Consider the following 27,155-nt stretch of genomic DNA (forward strand, 5'->3'; position numbering starts at 1 on the left):
ATATAATTTTGTCGAGTGATTGTTACGTTGAACGTGAAACACGAAATAAAAACCCGACGTAAATAATATGTAATGACACGGACAAAGAGAACAGCGTGTTAATGTTTGCATGTTTGCTAGCGCAAGATTTTCGAACCAGATTTTTAGATAGGGTACCATTGGTGTTGCCCGGGTCGACATTTGCGCCGGAAACGTGACTAATAAATAAATATAACTAAGTAAATGAACGAATAGCCGATACTAAAACTATATGGCGGCGCAAGGCTAATAGAAGCTACTAATTCTACATATTAGGGGAATAGCATACGTGAGAGAAAGGACGAGACACTTCCGCCTAGAGAGTCAACCGAACAACGTTGCAACGATCAGCAGGACGACAAAAACATCAATGACAATAATGCTATTCATAACGCTAACAGTAGTAACGAAAGACAGAAAGCTAAGCATCAAAAGTACGCCAAAAAATGAAACATCTTCCAGTAGCTGGAATTCGAAAAAGCCCGTTAGCAAAGAAGGCGTCCGCTAACGGAAAAATGAAATAATAATATTGGAATGGGCGCGAATTTTCGAAAACAAGATCAATCATGTGCGCGCTATTGGTAGCGGAATACTCGCATCTTCATCCGTGCCCGCCATAGCCGCCATTGCACTCGAAGGAGATTGCTGCATACACACCTGACCGTAATGATAAGGACAATGTCAAGTAGAGTTCGCGTCTATTCGATGATGCGCGCTAAAAGCAACAGTACAGAAAGAGAGACAGAAAACACCAAAAAAAAAAAAAAACATCAGTAAACGATACCATACGAAGACTATCAGAACATCTAGACAGATGATGGTAACAAAACCAAGGCATACTATAGAAGCAGGGAAAAGGCATGTAATAGATGGCAAACATAAGCGAAATGTGGTTGGCCCATAATCACTGAATATATGTATCCGCGAAATAGGACGTGCAACCAATGTTGCTGGCAGCAAAAGAGAACGAAGGAGCATTATAAACAAATATACACACAAAAAAATCTCACACACATTACCGTACTAAACATAACTAGACTGTAAACATGATGCCGTAAGACAGGTGAGATAAGAAAAAATACGAAAAAAAACAGGTGAGTTAATGAAAATAGCATACATTGAGATTGAACATGATTGATCATGATGACATTGACATGAAAACGGCCGATGCTAAGATAAAAGAAATATTACGACTATAATAAACATTGATGAAAAGCAACAACAAAACAAAGAACATGAGAGCGCCAAGTGTTAATAAATGAACGTATACTTCTAAAAAAGCATTTTGTATTTTTTGTACCAATTGCTATGATATTCTGGTATAGTCGGTATCGTAGTCTAAGCATTGGAAATAGAAGTGACGAACAGTTTTACATTCGTGTCGCAATGGTTCGTTTGGTATAGCTAGAAAAGGATCTAAATTTAAGTCAACGCGGAAATAGGAGGACTAGAATAACGATGTCTGGTAGATTTTTTGGCAACGATCTTGTATAAAAACAATGATTTTTTTAAAACCCTTTTTTCAATTAATTCAATGCTCATTCTTAGTTTATTGCGTAACGCGTTTTACGCTTTGGGTACCCATCCAAGCGATAACACGATTAGTCACTATTAAGCGACTCTTAGTGATCGTTTAGAGGAGTTACTGATGCAAGAATGCTAAGAGTTTCCAGCGCTAAACACAAAAGTTATATTGCAAAATTTTATTAATTTTTCAAAATTTGTAAGAAACATAAGTTTGTTAATTGCTTATGTGCTGTTTGTAGTTGAAGCAACATACTTATCCGATAAGCTCTCCTGTACGTAAGTTATTAAATCTACAAAAACCCCCTAGAATCATAGTTGGTACGAAGCGTGAGGTAGGAAAATGTCGCGCTACTTACAAGAACCTTTCTAATTGAGGCTGGGTGATAGATTTACGCACAATTAAAGTCTCGAGGGTACTATTTTTGTTCTCATGTATCAGTGAATACTGTAGCACAAAAACGATCCCGAACATTAGCTAGAATTTTCAAGGACGAAAGCATTTCTGCACAGGCAGTACAAGCATAACTAATCTGCTTTCTCAACGCTACAGAGTATTCGTTGATTGAGAGAAACAAACCAGTAAACTATCAGAAAAAAAATCCATACTAAACGTATGCATAACGTTTGCTTTTCTAACAAAACATTGATTCTCTCTTGGTGTCTCTCCTTTGGCCGTCTACAAGCGGAGGTGCAATTGGTCACAAACGTACTTGTACGATGGGCAGGTAGCGACCCTGCAGATACGTGGGTATCATCGTCAATTGAAAACAAAGATATTTGTCACCGCTAAAGACCCGCAGAACGTAAAGCTCTACCACCTAGACAGCGAGCTCCCGAACCAAACGAACAAATATAATAGAACATCATGTTCTTTGCGCTGCCTACCATGATCGCGAAGTGAAGCAGTTAGGGACAACACAGGAGGCGAAATTAATGCGAAATTGAACTCAGGGTGAAATAACGAGATCAGGATTGGAAAGTAAAGCAAGCTCGAAGACGCTGGCATAAAGAAGGTCACGGGGCGCGGGACAAGGCGTAACGAATATTACGAATACTGAAAACGCAGGTGAAGACGGAAGGGTAGGAGAAAGTGAAAAGCGGGAAAGCATTGACGATTTGCGGAAAACAAACACGATGCACGGCATTGGAGAGAAGAGGGGGTAAGACCGGTTAGATGTTAGGTTGGCAACTAAGAAACGGCAGAGGCAACATGCCCCTGAAGACAGAAAAAATGACGGGACACGTAGAGGACGGCATATAAGGAAAAAGGCGAGCAGAAACGAAAGACAACTATAGAAATAAAACATGAGGTTTGCTTTTTTTTTACGTTTACGTTGCTGCACTCCGACCATGCAACCTTGAGCCTTTACGAAGTCTAACGGACGCCACCGTGCTATGGCCGGCACCCGGCTAGTCCCAGAGATATTCGAAGACCTCATACAGACAGTGAGTGCTTCAGAGAAAAAAATGCAGGGTCTACTGGTAACACGACTCATAATGCCTGAGCACGCTTATTTGTAATACTTTCCTTTGAAAAAATACCCAACGACTTCCTCTGTGATTTGAAAATAGCCTTACTCGCTATCCGTCATGAGCCTTTTATACGGTGGTTTCGTATAAGGCCCTTGTTGTCTCCATAAAATAGTAATGGAAACGAAAAAAGTGAGCATAAGTTGACCGCACTGATGTAGTAGCACTAGGCAAATAGTACGTGTTACTCTAAAAATTCTCGAATCTCATGGCTATTAGGGAACATCGAGTTCGTGCGTTAGGTCCGAGAGAGGGTGAAAACCCAAACAATCTGTGCTTTCTTGAAGGAAAATCTGCTTTCACAAAGAGCAGCTTCTTTTTGCATAGAGAAGGCCACTTAAACAACAACAGGGTTACACTATCAGTTCAACAATTTTCTAGTGAGGTTTAAATGCTGCCAAAGCAAAATGTAAAATTTTTTTCGATTATTTTACAGAAAAATCATTAGATCCTGAGTCCAGTCTCAGGATGTAACTCACTGAGTTTTTAAATTACTTAAGTTATTGAGTTACATTCGACTAACGTGAGTATTACTACATTCCTTGCTATTACTGTATTTGAAAAGCCCTAATAGCCTTAAAAGCCAAAAAGCTTTTTGGAGAAAGGATCGGTGACGGAACTATTTGATTTTCGAACGAGCATAATGCGTTAATCGGCTTTTGTTATTATGAGAATGTCCGCATGGCCCAGAAGAGTACTTTATAAAATCATTTATTTATCAATTACGAAACCACAGTGGATCAGGTTAACGGAACCTAGTCGTCCAACTATGTTTTCAGCATTGTAAATTACGCTGACTTAGGAATATTTCTAAATTCTCAAGGAGTTCGGGCCTTTGTCGAACGATCAGTGCCAGTGTGATTATTTTGCTAATAGGACCGTTTTGGCCACTGCCGTCCATTTTGTCCGCCTTTTATATCCGAATGTGTTGTTTGGTGGTCAGTGATAGCACCATCTGCTCCATGGTCCTCTCTCAAGTCAACGCTCTTTCTTTATATCCTTGGTCCTACATTCTTTCGCCTCAGGATAGGGCTTCCAAGGAGATATTTTGTAATCCATATACGACGCGCAAGTTACCATTCAAGCACCGTCGTTTCTTAATACGCTAACGTTGGTGCAGTTCTTGGCTTTATGCGACTTAATGCTCCTTTTCTTCAGCATAACACTCTTCCATTCATACGGTTCATACTTACGAATGATGCTTCATCCTGAGATCTGAGGGCCATGTCTTTGCAGGGAACCCAGACAACGTTACTGTTGGTTTCTCAGTTACAAACAGATTGCGTTAGTATTGACCAGTTGCTGGCTCTTTGAGCCATAATCGGTTTAACAGTACATTGGCATTACCCACACCCCAAATCCAAACCCCTAACAACGCAAGGAATTTTTGCGGCGCTCAACCAGTCTGCTAGCCATTGGCTTTCCGCGTATCGGGCATCACTTTAACGATTTGTGGCGACTTCTGCATCGATTCGTTTGTTTGGTCTGAACTTTCAACGAGCCGAACTATTGTGCTCATTTAGGTTGTTCAGAAAGGTCGCTTAGAGCAGGAGCAACAAACAGCATTCTACTTCGTCGGTCACACAATTTTTTTAAGCAGTTTCAGACATACAGTGTGGTGTCTTTCAATGGCTGTGTGTGGACAGCGTTAGTGTAGCGTTTTCTCCCTGTCGCTCCTATCCACCTCACCACGCTAGGTATTATTGAACACCTCTGGCGTCATCGTCGAAACGTCGCGGTTTTTGTTCCTCAATATTGGCGAATTTCAGAAACAAATATGTCATAACTATGAGAACCCATCAGCCCCTAGCGTAAAGCAGCTACGGGATTGTGTGATTTAGCCACCTAAGCACGCGGCCGTCCGTTCCGTCAAGGACCATCGGGCTTGAGCCATAATGCTCGCCCCTATTGCTGCTCTTTCGTTATTCGTCTTAGCGGCCATCTGCAACACGAACAACCGAGCATGATGCAGTTACTCCCTTAGAGAAATCGCCGGTGCGTTGCAGGCGCGGGGCCAGAGAGGGGCGAAGCGGCACGATGCCGTTCCTAGGAAGCAGCCCACGGCTAACCGAAGACTCATGGGGCAATGCATTTCAATTACGAGATGGCTCTCTTGTGGCCGCGAAGGCGAGCATGCCGTCATCAACTGGCGGTCGGCATATTGGCGGAATGCCCCTGACTGAGTATAGCCTTCGCTCCAATTTGCTCCCTTCTTTCGCCCCCTACCACAAATCACGCTAATTTCTCTCGGAGTGGCCGACTCCGTCGCCCACACACTTGCCATCAGCGAGTAAGCTTCAGCTTAGCAGTCAAAAACCAACGGCTTAACATCACCTTTCTGATGTCATATGAGCAGTTAGCTTTAATGCGGATCATTTTGTCTGTCATAGACGAAATCATGTTCGTCCGCTATGCGTTGACTATGTGGATTAGTTGCTACAGCAGGAGCAGTAAACTTCTTTATCTGCACGACTACCATGGAGCGATTCATGTGTGTATCGTCAGAATGTGTGCAGCAATGCTAAATACGTATAGTCGAATATGGTGTAAAAAATAAATATTTTGACTTTTATTTTTTATATTGCCTTTAAGCATAGCTCCAGACGGCTGGCTTCTCTCAGCAGGAAACGAAGCGCACTCCGTTTTGAAGCTAGACCACCATACGTGTCTCTAACAATCGTACCAAAGCGAGGTATCGGTGGAGACAGGGACCAAGACTACATGACGAAAACAAGAACATTGTCTGCGGTATGACAGACTTCAATTACTATGGCGTCAACCGAACGACGCAGTTTGTTGCTGTACGAGAACGACTTCTCGGTAGCGCACAAGTTGCTTCTATTATTTCGGCTTCCCTAATGTTCTTTGAGCAGCATTTTGCGTGAAGGGTCGAAAGTGGCGGAATCATAGTACGAGTCACTTTTCCCCCACTGAGTGAGCATATATCAAACCAAATGCTTACTAAACACATGTGCTCAGTATAGAGACAATTATTATAACACTGGAATAGTATTCAAAGCATTTATATATTAGCGCCATAGCCCATACGCTCAGGTACCTGATTTCGTTCATGGAGAGGCCTGGAAGATTCAAGATATGGTACAGCAGTGATCGTCATTCTCACTCTCTTATTCGATCACAACGACGCTCTTCTATGTCTCTTCGTGAACGGAAATCAGATGCCTGAATTGTATGTGATAATTTGAATGTTCGTACATACTGTAGCACACGTTTCAATAGCTGTCTTTCCTTCCGTAGCGGTTTAGGAACACTTTTCTCACGATTGTGTCATCGTTAGAAAGCAGACAGGGCAGCCTTCACATACAAAAAAAAACCACGCTAAAATATTTAGTTCGGGCGCAGAATTATCTATGATCAAACTTAACAATATGTATGTATATATATATATATACGTTTCGAACAAGTGTTTTATAAATTTTTTTTTGTCATATATACTTATTTTGCAGGGAAAAGACTCCGCCACAGTCAAGCGAAGTCCTTCTGCAAAGTGGTGGTCAAAAGACGTTAGAAAGTAGAAGTGACCCTTACAACGGCAAACCGCGTCGTTCCATTGGTGTCGTAGTATCGGAAGTCCGTCGCATCGTAGACGGTGTTCTTGCTAGCGTCATATCGATGGCGTTCGATTGCTACTGTTCAATTGGCTAAAATGGCCATTTGTTTGCAATGTAACGAAGAGCGACCAGTCGTTAAAGCTCATATGCGTCATATACATAATAAATATAAGCACGATTTCTTGTGAGCGTATGTATGATGGAAAAATATGAATAGGCACAGACAACAACCTGTTTGCACGACGTGCTACAATGCACTGCACGGTAATTAGTAAGCGTTGCCGATATTAAAAGCTAAATCCTTAAGCTGAGACGCACTGGCCACCACATAGGCACGCGATTTATTCCGTGCATTTAATGTTCTCTATTGTGTATGCGTATTCATTAGGTAAGCAAATAAGAGTGAATACGACCGCGAATCGTCCAAATTACCAAGCTTAGTTAGCGAATCAGCTGCAAGAGCCGATTTTTACAACAAGCAGCCTTAGTAAAATACTGATCTCTCGAACGAGTTCTTTCCATCGCGCCCTCTCCATTATATATAGAATAGTGGAATATAGAAGACGCGTTCTGTGCGTTGCATGTGAGAACGGTCCAAGTGAGTGCGAGTCACACAACAACGACGCGACTGCATCCACCTCGTCGGAAAGTCGGAGTGGTTCTGGGTTGGCAATGCCCGTTCGGCTAATTTAACTACCCCACTCTTTTCCCAGGGGATGCTTGGTCCGTTCCGTTGAGTGTAAGCAGAATTAGCTATCCAGGCAGGCCAATTATGTTTCCAATAGGAACGCACGCGTAACAGCTATTCAGCCATGACCCCAACGCTTAGGTGCAGACCTCGTGTAAGGAAAATCCTCTTACATTACTAAAGAGAACACCTATATATTATAATAATAATATATCTTGCATTGGAAACGATTTATTTGTAGATCTTGGTACAGTTTAGTCTCAGATTAATTCGCTAATGTTGCTAATCTACTTACTGTGTGTACTTTTATTAGGGAAAAATACACATGTATAGTTGAAGGGACCGTAGGAAATTACTTTATGTGTTATTTATCCCAATGGAGAGAATTCACGAATATCTATCGTTCCCTGTATTATATGAAATACCCTGTTCCTTCCCGTGGCTGTGCGAAGAGAGCTAGAAGCAATCCCTTAATGGCCTAAGAATCGTCGCTTAATAAGCATATCGTGCTAGTGTTAACTTACTTAAAAACAGGATTATCATTGGAGAAACAGCTGAGGTTATGTGAAATAATATTCGCAGAAACACGTACACCTAATTACTATCATATTATAAAAATATTATCGTGTTCCGGTGCAGAGCGCGAGCACTTCACCGCTGCCGCAGCAGTGTTCGAGAGATTTTAGGCTACGACACCTTCCGGGCAGAGGATCGACCAATGGCGAAGCATTTATATGCTACACATGGCAAATACTATTTATGCATGGAATAGGCGGTTGCACTAGTTACCTCATAACTCTTATTTGCTAGGGTAGTAACGAATACGTTATGTTAGCGAACGTTAAGCTAATTTAAACCATTTGGGGGGTGCTTCTGCTTACCTTATACCCCTGTTACAAACTGATCCATAATTCCTTCGGCGGGATTCTTCTGACCTGTCTAAACCTCTTCGGTGAGTAATGGGATGCTGTTAAAGATCAGTGAGTGACTGGATCTTATGCCCGTGTTTTTTGCACAATGAAGAATTCCCGCTTGCGTAACTTGATTGTCTCATGACCGCATTAGCAGTCGGTGCAAATAAATACCCCAACAACATACCTTTCTCCCAGCTCAACGGAGATGTGATCACGTTGTCGGGTCTTGAGGCTCCACTGATGCCCCCCACGCTTAATCCATTTTGTCATAACCGTGTCACTTATGACCCGACAGAGCAATGTGGTTGTCGTCGTCGTTATCGTGATCATCACCGGCACCATCATGCGATTAATAGAATATCTATGTTGAGGCCCATTGAAAATGGCGCGTCGTGGAAATATCAATCACCGGGTGTCTCTAGCCCTAGATATAATTCGTGCGTTCGTTTTCCTGCGTACAGTAGATCTGGCCAGAAGCTATACCGGCGTGTACGGGCCACTCAGATGCTAGATTATGCAATAGGTAGATAAAAATATACACTGGAATATGGGAGTTGCCAGAGATTTACACAGCAACAAACGTTTGGCTCATGAGATCCATCCGTCATTTTCAATAAAATATGTTATAAGTACGTCTTCGAACTTTTTGGACCTGTCTATATGCCGTAACAACATTGGACGCATAGTTTAAGCATAGTAGTTTGTGCCATAGAAGTTGCTTTGTCCAACGTATACGGTACCGTTCTACCTATTCAAATTATTCTATTATCATGTTATCAAGCTGTAGTCAAAGAGTCAATTGCATCCACCTGCCTGAGCAATTGGATACGTTTACCTATTTATTTAGTTTATATGTTTTCGCTATAAATTATGATAGGTTCGTCCCTATGGCGCTGATATCAAAACACGCTGCTGACAGTAAAAGCGTACTTATACATAGGCTACGAGTGCGATTTCAACGGCTTCATCTTTTTCTAGCTCAAGGATCTATTTAGATGTGGTCATAAAAGATATCTCACATGCCGGAACCAACTCCAATTCATATATTTAAAAATAGGCACCTTCTTTTTTTTTACATCAAACGGGGGCAAGTGCGAGCGGTGAAGTGTTGCGACGGCGGCGGCCGCCATGTAGGCAGAGTGAGTTTATATTTGAGTGGATCAAAAAAAGTACATTGAATATATTTCTAGTGGTGTCCTAGGAAACGAGGATTCTAGAATAGTTCGCCGCTTTATCAAAGACGAATTAAATTAAATAGCTTAATGGATACACGCACCAGATTCTCTAAGAGACTGTGACCATAAGCCAACTGAAGACCAAATGACATTAGATTCTGCGAGTGAGACAAGTATCTGGACAGGCCTGGCGTTTCAATTGTACGCTTCTTACAACCAAGTGCGGAAGAACGAGTCATCGTACCACGCTGCTTGCAGACAAGGGACCTAGGTTTTAATCAATCAATCTGATAAAGGTACCGCAGGATAAATCTCTGTCATTACCGACAATGAACAATAACCTGTTTGGAATCAAATCAAATTCGTACGAAAAATGATCTATTCGAAAATGATTTACAAACGATAATTTCAATGCTAAAAGCGATTAAATTCTCAATCGTATATGTGGGAGTTTGCAAATTATGGTTAGAATTAAAGCAGACGAAAAATGTATTTTTTCTTTCTTTCACTTCATCTATTACCAGCGCTTGTGTTTGACATGCTTCCCACCTTTTCCTGACATTATCAATAAAATTAGCACCACGCGAGAGCTGTCGATATGTCGCGGCAATGTTGGGCGATTGTTTCATCTCTATCTTCACCGTATCGTACTCACCTTACCCTCGTCCAAACCCAACCACAATCGGCACATTTTCTCGTTAAACAACAACCCGTTCTGGCCCTTTCTGTTCTTCACTCGACCTCACACATCATGCACATACAGTAGAAAAGACCTGGACGGGGACTTCCACCGTACTATCTAGGATATACCAGCGTTCCCGGTGAGCTTCGTCAGCACTAGTTAGGCAGGCTTCTCTGCGAGCTGTTTTCACCATCCGAACCGGCTGAGCGGCCGTCAGCAAATTGACTACAGACGAAGATATCACCGCACGTCATCTAGGTAGGTAGTCGGAAATCGATAAATAATAATTATACATTTTCGTCTGGAAGACGGTTATGGTTTACTTGTACCGCCACAGCGATAGCTTTTTTCTCGTCGGCGGTGGCAGATGTGGACTCTGCAGACTATAACCAAAAGCATGAAGATAGATGAAGCAGCGAATTCTTCGTCAGGCGCTGGATGTAACCGATAAAATGGAATGGGCCAGTCAGGAAACTCTTTTTGAAATAAATACTATGTACTTGTAGCAAACAGTGTCTCTTAATGTCTTCAGTGGATTCCATTTGTAGTTGAATTTTTCATGGCGGACGAAGACACGAGCTTCAAATGTTCAAGCGCTGTGGTTTGTTTTCGGAATAGGACGGTTGGCGCGAGCTGAACCTCCATTGAGAAGTTTCACAGCAACTGCCGATATTGTAACGAAGCTTTACAGGAACCTCGACCGCGTATTGGGCTAAAGGGTATAACTTTTGAGACCACTCGAAAGCGGGTTGTGGAAAGGTTTTACAGAAACTACACGTACAAGTAGAGAATCCGCTGCCTGTGGACAAAAATGATCGTCTCCAGCTTTGCAAAGTGTATCACGAATCTTGCTTATAGACCTTCACTATCACTTTTACGAGGCTTAGGTCACTCAAGGGTAGCTTTCAGTAGTTCATAGAATAGTTGTATTATATCTTGCTTTGTTGGTTTCCTTTCGAGGAACGGAGCCCTATTACTGGTCTTCGTCTTCCTGTGGCCTTCCAACTCTTGATAACGCCTTTTAAGGTTACGCGAAAACTTAAGTCGAAATGTTTCAGCCAATCATTCAAAATGTTCATATTAGGCACTCGCCGCGTCAGCGACGCTTGGAAGTTCACTTGGTCGAGATCGTGTTCTATATATAACAAAAAAGCTTAACATAAAAGTAAAACAAAATGTAATCTGATTTGGTGCACATAAATTCACTAGGTACCTTTCAATTGGCAACAAACCAGTGCAAAAAAATAACTTAGCAATAGGGTAAGCTCTATGATTAAGAAATAAATATGTTAAAAACACAGGATCCGTCGTGACGACAGACTTACAGAACCTATACGATCCTGAACTGTATGTTTTCCTTTGTCCTCATACAGTATAATATATATTGCGTATGTAGTTATTAGTTATTCGATCTCTATCACTCCTCACTACTTTGATCGGTGGCCTGTTTTGGACTTTCACAGGAAAGGACGAGCAGGCAGGCAGGCTCTGCAGCTGATGTCTTCTCGTCAAATACACTCGCATGCTCTGTGCTAGGATCGAAATGAGTTCGTTAGTAGTGTTATCGAAATGTGGAAAAATTGCATTTTTGCGCTTGACAAGTGTATAATTCCACTTAAAGCCTTGTTGAAGAAGCCGCCATAATCGCAATGTATATAGCTGGCGATTGAGCTAGGAAAATGGTTAACTAGCTGGCGCTCATCTCATGCGATGTTTGGTGTATTGTTCTCTCAATTTCAGGCTGGCCTTCATTACTACGCTCCTACCGTCCAATTAAATAGGGCCTGCTAATGATAAAAAGTAATTTCACTGCCGATTATTCTATTAGAAAAATAAAGACTTTCTGCAAAAATCCTAAGCAATGTATATGCTCATGATAGCAACCTCTAGAACATTGCGGTTATTTTTTTACACGCATGATGAATCTGTTATACATCGGCATTTTGACCTTAACCATCGGCACACTATTCAATGACTATGTCGCTTGTCCTTCTGACCCACGTGTAGCGTTATTCAAGTGAAGGATCAGCCAAAAAAGATGAATACGTAACGAACACAAATTGATAAAGGGGGCCAGTTTGGGCAAAGAGCATTACTATTTAGACTTACAGGCGAGGATGTCCTGAAAAGGGCCCTAAACTAATGGCAATACAAGACAGCGAAAGCAAACAAACAAACCGCGAGCCGTCTTTCGCTGCTGTTTTGTCACAGCAACAAACAGGAGCCGGCTGCTGTCGCTGTTGTTGCTGCGACTCGAGAACTACTATAGCGGCGACAATGTACAGTTAAAGCGAGTAACTGCTCCGAGGACTATCGAAGACCTAGGATTGGCTTCCGTTTCTGTACTCTGCTGCACTATTTTTGCTACTGCGAATTCGTTGTAAAAGAGCTTCATAGGAGGCCGCTAGACCCAGAACCCTGCTGGGTCACCCGCTGAACACCCGAAAAAGGAAAGTCGCTGTCGGCTGAGCCTTCTCAAGCAACGAGTAACATAAACTCTTTACGTCCTTTCTCGCAACAACTACGACAGTTCTTTAGGGTTCGCTCTCCGTCGATAACCTATCTTACTCTTTCTTCTTTGCCATCCACCCCACACTCCGGCGTGCCTCGCTCCTCCCTCGCTATTGCCAAACCTTTAAGCCTCAGAAGAACTTAGTGCATTGTTTGGGACAAGTAGGGATCTCCAGCTGAGCGAAGCCAAAGTAGCGGAGGAGCCAAGGAACACCATTCGGAATAGAGTTGGTTAGCAGCACAAATGGGGCACGGGAAGCGGGCCTGAAGGGAGACACACAGGCTGCGGCCACTCGGTGGGGTAGTACGCGCCAGTAGGTGGCTATGGTACCGGCTGCTGCAAGCGACGGTGAAAGCTGCAGTTGAGACTGTTTCAGTAGGGACGGGTGGCCTTAACGCATGTCCACCCTAGCTGGAGTACAGCCAGACCGCTAGGCTTCCTGGCCACCCTTCGGAGTCCCAGGCTAGTTGAACTGGCTAAGGCAGGTCTAGTGGTGTCGTCGAGCTCTCGGTCCAGCCATCCAGTTAGGCAGCGGAGCGAGGAGCCGTTCGCGACCCAGATACCGCGTTAGCAGACCAGTCAGCCAAGCAAGCAGTCGTCGACTGGGCCAGTTGCCACGGGAGCTGCGAGTAGCACATCCAAACAAGCAGCCGTCGTTGGCGTCGCCGCGGCTTTTGAGCAGACCGACTGGCCAGCTGAGTAGTGGCTGGGCCAGCAAGCGCGCGCGCGAGAGAGGGAGAGAGAGAGAAGGAATAGAACGAAGAACCAAGGAACGAGAGATATAGGGAAATGGGGATAGAAAGAATGAACGACAGCCAGGGAAAGGACGAGGAAAATGAGAGTATGCGAGAGACCGGTGGGAAGCATAGAAGCGAACGAAAGCCATCGGGTGAGCTGGCTGTAAGGGATCGGGACTTAGTCTAAGTCACCAAGGGTCTTCATTATTGGATTAAATTGAGCGGAAATAGAGAATGGAAAATAAGGCTCTATGGAGTGGTTCGTGTGGAAGCAGACTGTCCTGCCGGCGATCACCGCCGTCACTACGCTAGTCGCCGCTGCATAGCTCATTTTGCTATTACGACCGCTTTTGGTGCTGCTTTTCTGTCGTCATTCCAGTACTACACCAGCCATTGCTTCTATCGTTGCTGGCTCACTTGACTAACTGCGTTTAGCCCCTTTACACATTCGCAACCCCATTGCGACCACGACGATAGCAACAGAAAGGAGCAACCGTCCGTCTCATACGGGATTGCCTACATGCTGGGTTTTGGCTCATACGGATCGGCACGCTGAGCCACTGGGATTGGTACACGGTAACGATAAAAGCGGCAGCTTTAGCCACAGAACCAGTACCTAGCAAACTACCGCCCGTTGCTTTTCGCCGCCATCGTTGACGACCCGAGGCAGCTACGCTGGCAGACGAGCAGAAGCACAAGCAAGAGAAGAGGTGGTATCCAAAGGAGTGGGACGGGAACGAAGAAGAAAAGACTAGTTGCGTATTTATTGGGAGAACTTAGCTAGTAGCCAGCGTACACCGCTCCGCTGTGCTTCAGCCGCATTAGCAGGCTTTCGGCGACAGCAGCAGTAACAACAGACGGCCCCTAAGGAACTGGAGGGAGCGAATAAAAGGGAAAAGGGCGAGAGCGAAAGAGATGTAGGGATATAGGAATACGAAAAGTGGGTTTGTTGCTTGGTCCTTTGTTGCTTCGAGGTTCGGCAGAAAAGTCAAAGAATAGACGAGGCAGCAGGCTCAAGTTGGACATCTGGGCCAAAGGTGAAACAGGGAAAGTACCGGTGGATAAACACAGTCAAGGCAAAGTCGAACTAACTTATGAAGCAAGGAGCGGCGGCAGCAGCCTAGGAGATTATGTCGGATTCGTCTACTTTATGCAGTTTCTTCCGTTTTCCTTCTTGCTTAATTTGCACCTCGCTGTGCGAATCAGCGCTCGTGATGACATCCTACCATATACTTCCGCATGCAAACGTCAAGGCCTCCAACAACGTGCATCGGTCCAAGGCATAGCGACCATTCCTTTTGTAATGCTTATTAAGGGTACTGCTGGCAGCCGCTTCTGGCTCGCCGTTTTTCGTCTATGAACGTAGATCGAGTACGCTGTAGATCGTTTAAATTTCACGGGCACTGTCGTCACGCAACGACTTACTAACCTGGATTATGATTGTGACGGCGCGTGTGCGCTCAAACAGAGGTTTTTTGTGTGAACGTTCTTTTTATGCTACGGCAGTAAACAACGTCAAAGGCAAAAGTAGCACACGGCTATATTTTTTATTAAAAATTTCTACAACATCTACTGAACTGCCATAGTACTCAGTGGATATTAGATCTTCTGCGTGTTGAATTATTTTAGTTTCATCTAAGGAAACGCATGTTGCAAAGAAAAATTAATAGGCGAAAGAACTAGTTTTATTTAGATAATAGCATCGCGTACCGGTCGGCTAAGAGTATCATACGCAGTTGATACTCTGCCCGGTAAAAACAAACGCAAGCGTCCTGGCGTATAAATCAGTGACAAATGCAGAAAAAGCGTCCTCATATTGGCAAGTGTGTGGGCGGCAGGGAAAACACATTTCGTTATTTTTATGTGCATTTTAAACGTCCACTTTTGTGTTCAACATTTCGTTGGGCAGACAAACAAGACATGCTGTACGATCAAGGGCCTGGTGGGTATGGAGCCCTGGTTGTTTCCGCGCGCAAAGCTTGCATCTCGCTTGGCTGGGATTTCAAGGGACGGTACGAGCTCACAAAAAAAGAGAAAGATACAACGGTGTACCGGTATACGATGGATGAATATTCGACAGCGACACAGCAAGCAGGCAGACGAGAAAGCGACATTTTCCGTGTGAATTTCTGATCCGCCGAAGCGGCGTACTTAGAGGACCACTGCTCGAGCTGCGAACAGTTCGGCAAGAGGCGAGAGTCAGGCGTCAGTGTATGCTGGGGCGCACCGCCCTGTCGTTTCTACGTCCCCTTCCACTAGCGCCTACCTCACAAGAATGTATGGCCACTAGACAAGCGAAGGACAGCGGAGAAGAGCGCTGTACCGAGCTCTGAGCGATGCTCACTAGAGCACACAACATTACGTTGGGCTCTACTGGAGCGCCATTCGTATGTGGTGGTGTCGGATAGGACAGCATGCCCTAAGAGACCGCTACCGTATGGTCCGCAAAAGTCTTTCGGGGCGACCAATGGGTTTTGCCGACCCACTATGTATGATGGGCAACATTGCTCCAGTGAGCCGTTTTAGGCAGAATTTGCTTGCAGATTTTGGTAGTGCCTAAGGCAGCCCTGAAGCTGGGATATGATTACACCTACTTCCATTGCTTCCTTCCCTGATAGAACGGTAGCATTTAGGTACCTCTCTAGGTACTCATTCCGAAATGAGGGAGAGCCTCTGCCACTAGCCACGTATCTACATAGGTAAGGCTTATGCGCCAACTAATGCAGGTCTGCAAGCCCGAGTGTGGGTCCAGGTCCGAGAATGCGGTTAGGTACCTAAACTAAATCCGTTATGAATAACGGAACTCGCCGGAACAGGCCGCAGGCTGGCACAGATGGGCCCGACGGGGCAAGGAACTTAGTTCCTGATTTCTCGGTGGGCCTCAGCCTTCTGTTGACCCGGTTAGCCCGGTTAGTTAGATGCTACCACTGTTAGCATCAATAGTAGCTGTGGTACGGGGTGAACTCACAGAATCTTGCGATTGTGAGGTCATCTTAGGACACGGTGAGTCTTACTATTTATCCTTAACGATATGAGGGGCCGGGTCACCGTACCCGCCACCCAATCAGCCAGTCTGCCTAGCGAGGTTAGCAGCGATCGAGCAGGCTTGGAAACGCGGCTAGGTCCTGGTCTTTTTACTGGTAAGCTGTCTGCAGAGATGCTTCTGTATACCTCATATTCCACTATCTCCTCACCGTAGTTTTTCCACTTATTCGTGCACCCATGTGGTCGCTGGTCCTGGTCTAAATCTGCAATCAACATTTTCCATTTCTCGCGGCCCCAACCCGTTAGCGCCAGTTTTTGCCGTTCCAAAACCAATGATGGGCGCTCAACGCGAACGCCCGCTGAGAACACCCACAGCGTCCGCCACTAAGCAGTATTATCACCGGTAACTCCGCAAGAAGAAAGCCCTCTCAGGCAAAAGATAGAATGGTCCTCAAACAGTGTCTTTTCACTGTCGTAAGCATGAACGGAGCAAGCAGCAGGACCATTTTTCGGACTCTTTGAGCTCGCAAGCTTAAAACACCTAAAAAATAAGAATAGTTACCGGTCATAGCCGATTCAATGTTCACCGACGTGCTTATCGTTTGCACACCAAAGGTGGCCTGGAAGAAGCCTCAAAACGCGCTTTCCATTTTGAAGTAAGGAGCCTTACACGTCTGCCACGCTAAGCTCTTAAAGTAACGTATTCGGTGGTTGTTAGTCCTGCCGATATTGCAGTGTCAGGTGCGTTGCTGCCAGAAGAAAAAGAAGACGCTGGGAATCAGAAATCTGTAAGTGGCGCGCGATATCGCAAGAGCGCGACAGTCGTGATAGTTCGGATGGAGCTAAGTAGCCAAGGACATGATGTAAAAGCCCTTCAAAGTGATCGCGATTGGTCAACAGCAGCAAGACTGCTGACTTTGACAACAAGAATGGAAACGGACAGAAAGCGTTCAGCGTTAAGAATTCTGTCTGCTCGACATCGCCGCAGTGGAAAATGGCGATGTTGAGTAGGCTGGGAGTGCGACGTGACTAAGCTTCTCTACTTTTTTCGTTATATGGTTGCTTGGATTCACAGCGGCAGTTTGCTTCGGCTCCTGCTGCTGTTTCCTGGTCACATCAGTACAGCTCTGTCCTTCTGCCCTCAAACGGCTCCTGATCACCTCCTCACTATCCTGGCTCGGGGTCTTCGGCAGATTCATTCTTGAAGTCCGGTTGGATGGTACTACAAGGCAGAAGGCCAAGGCACGAGGGCTGCAGAAAAGAGTCCAAATCTGTGTTCGTTGTCTGTATCGGCAATGGGGACCGGATGAGTGTTGGTAGCAAGACTTACCTGCTTTCAAATCCGGGTTTCTGAAACGAGCGACGAGCAGAATCGGCACAAGTGAAGGCGATGGTTAAACACGAATCAGAGCCCGGTTACCCTCCTAAAGCTGCGGACGGCATCTCTTCACACATTCCCACTATCTCCATTACAGTTTCGCTCCTTTTGGCTTCCACTAACAGCACTGCCCTAACGTAGTCTTACTGACGTAGATCCTTGTGGCTCCTGCTCTGTGTGGCTATTGGTATTTGCCCCCAGTCCCCGCTCCCTCCACTGCCTCCCATGTTACTATGCCGACACATCCATTGTGTCCAGGCAAGCAGCCAGCCACAATTCCATTCTCGATTTCTCGCTTCAACCTCCCGCTACCGACGCTGTTCGAACCCCCCCCCGACGTGCTAGTCATCCAACTATCTGCCAGCCATATAACGTTGCTCGTTCGTTCGGCGACAATGGCAGCCCTAGCACCACTTGCGCACTTGATCGTCTTGCTTCGCGAGTTCCGCTCGTTTCGTGGCCCGCTTCCTGAACTCCGTCTCCTCTGAACTGCCTTCCTTTCCATCGGAATCGGTGCCGTTGCAGGAGAAAACTAGCACCCTGTTTTCCTTCTGGTGGATGGGGCCAACGTCCATGGAGACCGCGCCTGGGACTTGGCTGTTCCAAGGCCAGAATCGCCTCGTGAGGAAGGGACTGATTTGTAAAGTCGTTTCCCATTCTATAGCCAGCCACCGGGCACGTGTGAACCGGCAGTAGTGGCAGGACCAGCAGCTCAGCCGCGTTTATGCTGCCGCCCAGGGCCCACAACTATGCCACTCCTCCAAGGCTTCCATCCGGCCAAAGCCCGACGGGCCTAGGTCGTGCGACCCACTGGTGACCCCGGCCGATCTAAGTACTAGAGACGCACTTAAAGAAAAAAGCATCGGCAAGTCACCACCTGACGGACCAACAACCATTGCTTTCAAACTTTTGCAGACGCCGACGCGAGAGGGAGAAAGACAGAAGAGCGACGGCAGAGTACTGTCGTTTCGTGGCAAGAACCCGCAAGATGAATCGTTCCGGGACAAAACAGTAGGGTATCGTAGGAGTAGTCGCAGTGGCACTCTTGTTGCTAGTGGCACCAAGAAAGGCCTGAGGCCTGCTCGTCAGCAGAGGTCGTACTGAAAGTCATATTGGTGTCTCCCGTACGGAGTTGCCAGTGGTTGACTGGCTCGCTTTGCCAGCAGCACTAGCAGCAGCATTATTATTATAAGCGCATGTGCTTGCTGTTGGGACCTTTAAGCGCATGGTCGGTAAGTTGTGGCGGCAGCGGTGGCGGCGACAGTCCAGGTTCGGAAGCAGGGCCGCAAGCAACATCCAGGCTCTAAAATAATGGGAGTAATAGCTATGACAATGGAAGTCACACTTTGCACCCGGCTGAAAGCAGCGTTTTGTACTAAAATGTTGCCTCTCAGCTTAGCTAGATATACCCAGATTAGGTTCTATCCGCTTCTTATCTACTGTGCGCTCCATGTACCGCTTCTCGTTCACCGCTTTTTCACGTACCTTCCTGTCTGTCTGTCTGCCTGTCTGTCTTGATGCATTTCTAAACCCTCCATTGGGTCTGCACTGCGAAGCAAAGAGAGCGGCAGCAGGTTTCGATAATGAAGCGGAGCATCCAAAGGAGACGTCTGATATGCTCCACAAACCCTCCACGATAGTAACACTACCATGATTGCTGCGACGACGACAGCAGTAGCGGCACGAAGAATACTCGCATTTGCAAAGAAAGTGTACGTCGTGGATTGGTAGTGGTAGGGAGAAATCTGCGGGCAAGTAGCCAGCTAGTCCAGAGCAATAGCCAGTCAGCTTTCCTCTATGCTGTTACTGTTGCCTGAATGACTACGGTGTAGGTTTCAACAGCCTAGGAGAATAAAGGTTGTTGAGTTCACGATCGTCACAGTCAGTGAGTTAGGTCGTACGGCAGGCTCACATAAATACAGTGGCAAGAGAACAGGTAGGCACGTCTAAATATATATACAAACATCACCGTCGTGACAGCAGCATTGATAGCAGCAGCCGTGGCGACATTCCACAGATGGGACGACTGCCATTGAAGCTGCTACCCTTACACGGCAGGCTAGGCTAGATACATCAGCTTGGTCCGTGCTACAGAAGTGTTTATTCCGGCCCCCGGGAGATTGGGGGGCTGGCCACGGCGGAACCAACACGACAGACAAATGCCCTAAGAAAAAGCAATTCTCTTACATAGTCCGTTGAAAATGGGTTGACAGGGTAAAACGCAACAAGAAAAAAAAAACAGTGAACAAGAACTTAACGGAAGAAAAGAGCATTATTCTATCTAATCTAATGTGGACGACAGAAGACGGGACGTAACGGTCATGCGAACGTCAGGTGCAGCAGGTAACAGCAATAATAGAAGCAACATCTATGCCATAGACGTAGCAGGGAAATCCGGCGAAGTGACGCGCAGGCAAGCTGCCGAGCAATGGCGCCGAAAAGACACACATATCGACAGCGCGAAACGAACACGAAACAAAATGCTGTCTTTCAGTGTTCCTCGCTGCCTTACGACAGTAGCAGTAGTAGCGCAAGAAGCAACAGTGGTCTTGGCCTGAACTTATTCTACTATGCCTGCTTCTCCTTATCCGGTCCCTTAAAGGGAATGCGTTGACGTCCCAAAAGCCACAACAATGTGCTCTACCCACTGCAATGACTGTTACCACTACGGTATATGTATGCGGGCGACTGTAACTTACTAGCTCACTCGCTGGTTGACTGGTTTTTCTTTTTTCGTAAAATATGGGAAATTGTCCTCCTGATTCTTCTCAGCCCTCGGTTGCCCGCCTACACGTCCGCTCCTGTGCTGGCCTATTTGCCTGTCTGACTCGTTCGGCCGCGAGACTATCTTTTGCGTTGCTCCTGCTGCTGCAGCGGTCGCTGTTCGCTGTTGGCGTACTAGCTTGTCAGTTGCTTGACTGAAGACGTTTGCGTTCTTCGAGACGACAGCAGCCCTTAGAAGAAAAATTCAACAACGAGATCTAGAGGTCTGGCTGGCTGACCCATCTCTCCTCTTCGTTCTGCGCTGACTAGCCGCTGGCGCTGTTACGGGTACATCGCCACACGCGCGCAGCAGACTCACGTCATCCCTAACTCCAAGCAGCCAAACTCGCAAACCGACGAACTACATAGTGCTCCATTGCGGAACAGTGGATTTGTTGATGCAGCGCTACGCCGCGATTACCTCGCTGGAAGTCAGCAGCCAGACAGAATCCAATTTTTCTTATTTTCGAAAGGCGATCAAGATGACAACAATAATAACGTTATGATAGTAGTTAAAGAGATAAACCGCAATCTAACAGTGGATGTCTGTCGTCATTTTCTAGTTATTGAGCTGAACGAACGTGTGTGTCTAGTTTCCATTATTCAGCTTTTATTCCTAAACGGGTTCAAAGATACTCACAAATACATCATTTATGCTCGTCTACACGTGCCGTAGCTGTACTGGGTGCAAGCACACAGGTATTACGCATCAAGTCACGTGTTTGTACGATGTCGTCCTCTATAGTCGTCCCTTGTGCCTTGATAGAGAAGTTGGGAGCACGGGGGAGGTGCATGCGGGTAGTATCATATAGTCGATGGTAAAACGAGGAGTCGAGGTAAGTGTACTAGACGGGCTGGCACAATTTAACTACTGTTTTTGATATTCTACGAATCACGCCTATTGAACTCTTTCCTCTTTTTCTCGACATTGCTCTGACGCCGTTACATATCCTTCAGATCTCCGAGACAGAGACAGCCTATAGTATTATGCTTAGAAGCGTGCCGTCGTGCCTGTGTCCTCTCTTACTAGCAGCATCATAACAATGCAGAAACGGCTGCAGTTCCGGCAGCTGCAGTAACGGTAACGCACCGACCGAGCGCGAACAGAACACATCTACGCGTCCTCCTTTCCACATCTTTCACTACGCTCGTATCATTCTGTTCCTGCTTTTCTACGTCTGTTTTCCTGACCAAAACCTCCTAAGGTCTTTTCGCGCCTTCCACAAAGTAGTAAGCTATCGTTCCAGGACGAGAGACCCAGCCGAATTCGCCATCCCGCACCAACAGTCTTCTCGTCTGATTAACAGCGAAATCTTGTCTGGTCTTCGTTTTAAATTTCACTTTTGGAGTAGTTCTTGCAATGCTAAGCAGCCAATAGCCAGGTGGAAGACCGCCAGCTAGCAGTGAACCTCATTCGTCGCATACTGGTCAATGTCACCACAGTGTTTTAGTCTCTGCACTTAGGGTTCGACGTTTTGCGTCGGGAGGGCAAATGCGGCCTCTTTCAAAACACTGCGACACGGTACGCTTAGACAAAATGCCACCGTGCAGATGGAGCTTGAGACACATGCAACATATCCAAGCAAAAGCATTAGTGCTAAGTTGGATGCAGGGCTAAGCCGTAGCGGTAAAGATAGTTAGTCCTTCTAGCGAGGTCTGTCGACGGTGATGGTACCAAACACTTTTAATTTTAGTTTAACCTGAAATTGCTTTTTTCCATATTCGTATCGCAAAGAGAATGCATCAACATTTGAGCAAATGTTGGCATGTTAAAAATTTATTAGGTAAGCTGCGTCATAACTCCGGAATTAATAATATACTACTGCGATTTTTTGATAACTTTGTACTTTAATGGCTAGCACTGTTTTGTACACGCGTTTTTGTTCAACTAAACATATGCGTAAAAGTGTAGGTATTACTCAACATGTTTTAGACAGAAAGAGATGGCCTAGTTTTTGACCGACCATTGTGATGGAAGACTGGGAAGGTAATACCGTGTAAACCTATTTCTGAACGCTGATTTAATATACCTGCAAGCTGTTTCAATAATTACTATATACATATATAAGCTTTCTTCAAAAAGGAATGGGCTACTTGGTATATATAGGTAAGTGTTTGTTTAATTGCCCCAATTCAAGTTTCCCCGTCGAGGTCATTCTCCGCCGCATGTAACACGTTTATGCTCCCGTTTTCTCCAGCCCTCACAACGCTTGTCAAATTCGATCTTAGGAATCGTTTCTTCTATCGCGTCAGAAAACTTCTCAGATTTTTTTTATCGTGTTTTAGGGGGCTCGCGGCGACATATACGCCGTTCTCTAGCAAAAACAACTGTACGAAGGGTGAAGTTTCGATAGGTTAGTTGCTGTGATGCAGGACCCAGGACCTGTTATATCACATCTCTGGCTTTTTTTGCATTTAACAAACTGGCGTAATATTTTTAGACAGTTTTGCTGGTAGTGACCGAAGAGTCGGAAGACATGAACGCATGATGAGAAATTCCTGATGACCAGAGAACACCATGGAGAGCACTAGTGTCTAGGACTTAGATCGTGAACCTCTTTCGGTTCGTTTTTGAACCGATACGTGGAAGATTACGTCTCGCTCTCTTCATCGTTGCAGTACATCCACGCCTGCTTGCTTGTAATGACGTGATCAAGTAAGGTGGCTCTTCTATAAATGCCGAAGTACTTTTCTGACATATATCTTCATGAGTGTTCACTGCTAAACATTCGGCTTGAGTTTTGTCGTAAGCCTTATGACGCCTAAAAGGTGAGTCAAAATGGCCTGTAATGAGTCAATCAAAATCTTCGTTTCTTCTGCTAGCTTCTTTTTATGGTAATTCGGCGGTTGCCAAGTATGACTGTTTTATCTTCTTTGCTTTTTGTGTGACCTTCGTCATAGGCCTTTACAATGATGGACCCTCGTCCGTATTTGAGATCTTCGAACCAACTGTTCACTTGAGTTTTACTCAGTGCCTGATTCTGTAGGCATTCTGTATCATCCGTAGAAGTGACAGGAATTTAATTTTTTACTAACGCCCACTGATTGTTCCATTTAAGAAAAGTGCTTAAGACGTAGACTAATTCAACCTCACCAGCTAATTCGGGATGGTATCTGATTCTTGTGAAATTTTACTTGTGTCTAGCAAGCTTTGATTCGGTTTGCCAAAGCCGATGTGGAGCATAGACGATTGTCCAGTGGCGCGGAAATTCAAACGACTTTTTCTCACTTTCTGAACGAATATATATATATATATATATACATACAACAAGTATGGAATCTCGATTAGGTCTTGTATATAAAAAAAATCAAGAAGAAATTCAACGAAATAAACATGCTAAAGTTATCATTCTTGATAGTCATGTTTATTCAATATAACCATTATTTGTTGCGGTTACAGTTTCAATTCGGGTTCTAAAGCACTCACTAGTGATTTTCAGTATATTCATTCAATGGTAACCATGGGTTAAAAAATATCTGTAGGTGTAAACTCGTCGAAATGCCGCTCAACAAATCCTAGCGGAATCAACTTTCGACTGTTGATAGCAGACAAAAATTTATAAAATGTGAAGGCTACTTGAAGTGGGCATAAAATTTAAAAAATGCAAAACGCTTCTGGCTTATATGAGTAAAACCTAATTGACAATAGATATTTTGCTTCCCAAACAGGCCGGTAGTCTTTGTATCGAAAGGCCGGGAGTATAAAAAATGTCTAGTTGAGCCATTTCGATAAATTTATGATTTCTTTTCATCTAAATCCGATGGAAGATCTTCCGGTTTGCCTCATGAAAGTCTGTCTCGAATTTTTCAAAAGCTGTATGAAAACCGTGGATTTCGGGTATAAAAAGGTTTTCAAGCCTAGTTATGGTTCGCCCAGCGCAAAAAGATCGGATAATAGCTGATCTTCATTCGAATTGTCAAAGCAATGCGGTGTTTTTTGCCATGATAAGTCGTTGTTTTGCCCAACGTCCAGAAAGAACTTGAGCTTTATAGCACTAGGAATAGCAGACGACTGCTTGCCCAGTACGACAAGCAGCCCGTTAAACGTTGTCCCAACATAGGCGTAAATTATATATACAATAATTGATAACTATACTCGTATTGAAAGTAGAAGAATCTACTAAAAGTGGCCATCCCATATTTACAATAAAGGGAAGGGTTATTCGCTTACACATTATAATATCTGTGCTAATGACTTTCGTCATAGTCAGTAACGATGATGGAAAATCAAAGATCCTATAGAAGTTCGTCTGAACTGTTTGCTCGACTTTATAAACGAAACATATTTTCACATTGTTGCTTAAGAGAAAATACACAAAGCATAACTAGGCTTGTGAACTATCACCCATTTTATACAAACCGCAAACTGACGCTGAAACATCGTGGTGTTTCAGCATCAGATTCCGTGAAGGCTAGCTACGCTCTGTCAGCAAATAGGCCTATACGAGGAAAGCGAATTTTATGTCGTAAGACACACTGAGACACACATTTATCCTTGTTGGATAAACCTTTTTGCATTCTGCAACGCAAGAGCGGTATTTTCATTATTATTAAGTCTGATGGAATGTTTTACGGCTCTGGCAAATGTAACTATTTCCCAAAAAAGTGAGCCTTCTCTTAAACAAACGTTTTGGGGCTTGACCATCCGGTTTACTATACAGTATCGGACAAACTGTCATTACGTCTTCCAGAAAAGCCGACGACCCCCTTTTGTCTCGCTAAGGTCATGTTTTTAGTTATTTTTTTGCCTGGTATTTTTATAATTCTTAGATTAAAATGTGATATAATGACAAATATGCCCAATTTGATTACGCCACACAAGCTGTGGATTGCAGCGATTTTATTTTTTCTGAAGTTGAAGACAAAGTAACATAAGGTAGCTCTCCCAGCGCAAAACTACGCGCGTTTTCACGATAAGGCATATTTCCCTGCTTTTGTTCAGGACCATGCGCCTTGTCGTGCCGTCTAACATAAGCGACGACACAGTCGGTCATTAAGGAGGTCGTCCCTCTCATTCTCAACTTATGGTCTGCCGATTCGTAAGGTCATCTTCGTCCGTACTTCATAATCTCGTTATTATGTTGCATGCTACCTCGACTGTGTCTATAAATGTGAAATGTCATCTGGCAAGCGATGTACAAGTTTGTCGTTGCCTGACGCTGAAATAGAATTTCATCGCTTAGAAGGCCCGCCGCTCTGCACCTCTCGTTCTGAAGACTCGAAGACGACCTGTTGCAAGGTCTGCGCGGCGTCAACTCGTACGGCTAGGAGGGTTCCGTTTTAATATGATTTATATAACTAACTATAGATTCATTTGAAAATTATTCTTTTTCTACACACCATTCTGTGTGAGAAAAACATGCACCTTCGGTGCTATCCCAGATGGCTTTCATGACACTGCGCGTAATGTAAGAATGTTCGTTGTTTTTTTTTCGAGTTGCGGAATTTTCGCCGGATACGAATGGTTGAGTTGTTAGTTGTCCAGTCGCTGACCCGTGACTTTGAATGAATCCTGCTTTCTTCAGACACAAGGCCAGCACCAACGTACGTGCAACCGGTCTCATAGGGAGTGGCCGGTCCCATGGGGTCGTCAGGCCTCCCTTCCTTCCTCTCAGTAGCTGTGCCATACTCAAACGGTCATTCTTGGCAGCGAGGAAGACGGACCACGAAAGGAAGATAAAGGAATTGTCAAGCAAACGCTGGACTGACCGTGCAGGCGGATTCAAACTCTTCGTATCTAAATGCGTTCGCTTTCTTGACAGTGTCGGACGAACAATTGTAAGCTTTGTTCCTTCGTATTGCTCATGTAACTATCGTCTGCCGTACTACGATGCAGAGCAATTGAATTTAACTTTGCGCCTTTAACTCTGATATATATATATATATATATATATATATATATATATATATATATATCAGAGCGAAAAGAGTATATATATATATATATGGACAGTTTCATTACAGTACAAAGAAGTGTACAGTTTGATTTATAAAAGTAGATTCGTTTGTTAACACGTGGTACGCGTTTCTCAAGACTCTCATTAAAATGCATTTGACATTTATTTGAAGGATGTATAAATGGGATATGGTTCGAAGAATACTTAAAATATAATACGTTAGATGTTATTTTCATCAATAAGTTGTCAGGTTTGTTCTCTGTGCGCTCAATAAGCACGTCCAGAGGCCGACTTCAAGATACTCAACACCGTCGACCCAGGCACAACACGTACGGAGTGTGCCAAGAGAACGCGGCTAAACATCATTTTGAATATAGAAGAGGTGATTTCTAATAATCAGGCTGTGTTTATTGTTGTTTGGCAAATGAGACCTCTAACATATGCTGGAACTGCGAAGTAGGTAGGATTAGGCGGTAATTTATGCTCGTGTCTCTATTGTCATCTTGCCCAGTAATAGAATAGAATAGGCGCGCTCAATAAAAAGTACTACGGTGTATTTCTGTGGCATACCTTCATGGTTATGCTGTACGGCTATGCTACTTCGGCTGGGAAATGTTTTAGGCGTCAATCGAAAAATTCTATGTAAGCTTAGAGAACTTCCGAACGACGCCCCGCGCCACTTGCCCGCATTTGATGTAGTCGCCCCATGGCTGACGACGTTAGGCACTGGCATGCATAGGTTAGGGATTAGGTTATGAGTCATAGCCATTACGAAAC

The 27,155-nt window shown here is 44.7% G+C and overlaps 1 protein-coding gene across 2 annotated transcripts in view; it reads left to right on the top strand.

The window, feature by feature from the left end:
* Positions 1-27,155, top strand: part of LOC111251532 (nucleolysin TIAR-like) — a 249,310-nt gene that overhangs the window by 141,573 nt on the left and 80,582 nt on the right. The window lies entirely within an intron of this gene.

The sequence above is a fragment of the Varroa destructor genome, unplaced genomic scaffold (assembly GCF_002443255.2).
Source record: "Varroa destructor unplaced genomic scaffold, Vdes_3.0 BEIS01000005.1, whole genome shotgun sequence".
NCBI classification, from domain to species: domain Eukaryota; kingdom Metazoa; phylum Arthropoda; class Arachnida; order Mesostigmata; family Varroidae; genus Varroa; species Varroa destructor.